The sequence below is a fragment of the Octopus bimaculoides genome, chromosome 26 (assembly GCF_001194135.2).
Source record: "Octopus bimaculoides isolate UCB-OBI-ISO-001 chromosome 26, ASM119413v2, whole genome shotgun sequence".
Classification (NCBI taxonomy): Eukaryota; Metazoa; Mollusca; class Cephalopoda; order Octopoda; family Octopodidae; genus Octopus; species Octopus bimaculoides.
Genome location: NC_069006.1, coordinates 22,265,160 through 22,267,404, shown reverse-complemented (window position 1 = coordinate 22,267,404; position 2,245 = coordinate 22,265,160).

Genomic DNA, 2,245 nt, shown 5'->3' with positions numbered 1-2,245 from the left:
TATATATATATATATATATATATATATATATATATGTATGTATATATACATTTGTGTTTATATGTATGTATGTATACATGCAAATGTATATATCTATGTTTGTGTTTAATAGATAGCAAGATAAAAGGAAAGAATGTTAAGAGAGCTGGTATAAGAAAATGTGTGAGGCAAGTCTGAGAGAAGAGAAGAAGGAAAAAAATAAACAAAAGAAAAACGTAAAAGGTGTCAACATTTCTTTGGGGGTAAACTGAAGGTGGGAAGAAATGAAGGGGGAAGAAGGGATATGTGCAGCAGACTACAGCAATCTATTAGGCCAATCAAGGTTGATCTGTAAACGTCTGAAACTGGCTGTAACCTTTTCATCATCACCTCCACCAACACCAACACCTTCACCATCAACATCACTGCTGCAACCGTCGCCAACACTGCCATCACCTTCAGCATCTCGTCTTCACTGCCGCCGTCATCTTCCCCACCACCATCATCTTCACCATCAATGTCGACCCTGCTGCTGTCATCATTGCCACTGTCATCATTGCTGTCATTATCACCGCCACTGTTTGTCACTGCTACCACCATCATCGCCACTAAAACCACCAATACTATCACCACCATCCCCACTACCACCACCACATCTACCACCAACACATCTACCACCACCTCCACCATCGCTGCTGCTGCACTTCTCCCGCTGCACTTCTCCCCCTGGCTATTGCATATTTCTTCTCCCCCTACTCTCCTCACTGCTACTACTGTAATCTCTGTCTCTTTCCCCTCCCCCTTTTGCTTTGACTTCATCTGTAAAAATGCAAACATGCAAACCAAACCAAGCAGGCAGGCAGGCAAGTAACAGATGTAGACAGAGACGGAAGGAAAATATTTGAAACTGTTCCCTTCTGAGGGCGTGGGTGGGTTGACTGGATAACTGTCCATGTTTCCCCTTTTTTTTTTCACTTTAGATCACACACATACCAAGAGATTCTCAGTGGTACCTTGATCTGTTAGAAATAGCAACGAAAATTTAAAAACCTCAACTTGGGTGGCATAGCAATATCATTAAAAAATTTTCTTTGCAACTAGAGATTTTGGTTCAATTTCCCTGTGCTGCAATTTCGGTCGGTCTCTTTTAACATAGCCTTGGTTTATCCAATAACTTCTGACTGTAATAGGATTAGTAGGATTAAAGGATGATACACCTGTAGATCTGTAGACCAGTGGTTGGTGCCTGTTGGTGAGCATCATAGCACCAACCAGTCAAGTTTTGCTGGCTGCGAAAGAGTGGAAAAAACCAGTCTTGTTCGAAATTGCTAAATGGTTCTCAAGTTGATGAATGGGAATTTGTAAAAAAAAAAAGGCTACTTAGAAGAATAAGTATATGTAGAAATGTTGAATATATATACATATATATATATATATATATATATATATATATATATATATATATATATATGGAGAGAGAGAGAGAGAGAGGAAGGAAGAAGGGAGTAAAAGAAATTTGGAAATGTGACATGTGTAAAAAAAGTAGAATATTAGAGAGCAAGAAAAATAGAGGGAGGGAGGAATATGGGAGAGAAAGAGAGAGAGAGAGAGAGTAAGAGGTAGGAGGTAGAGGAAGATGAAGTGGAAGAAGAGAAGGAGGGGGAAGACAAGGGAGAGGAGAAGTAGAGGGAGAGGAGGAAGAGGAAGAATGGGAGGAAGAAGGGGAGGAGGAAAAGGAGCAGGCAGTGTTTAGAACAAAGACCAGAAAATAAATATTTAGAGCTGCAGGAGATAAAAAAAAGAGAAAGTGAGTGGTGGGGAGATGTACAGAAGGAAGCAAGGAGTAAGGGGTGTAAATAAATAAATAAAGAGTGAAAGAAAGAAAGAAAGAAAGAAAAGAGACTATGAGGATAAATATTTAGAGATGAAGCAAAAAGACAGAGAGTGGGAGAGAGAAAGAGCAAGAGAGAAGATGATATAGAAAAAACTAGAGGGAGAGAGAGTAGAAGGAGAAGAAATAAAATGTGAAGGGAAAAAATGAGAGAGGGAAAAGATTGGGAGATGAGAGAAGAGAAGATAATAGAAAATAAATAAATGAATAACTGAAAGTAAATAAATTAATTGAAATAAATCTAAAATAAATAAGATAATAAAATAAGATAAATGTATATCAGTAAATTTATTGAAATAAATCTTAAATATACAAATGGGAAGTTGTTTTTTTTATTTTTTTCAATTTTTGGGATAGAGTAAGAAAAAAAACAAT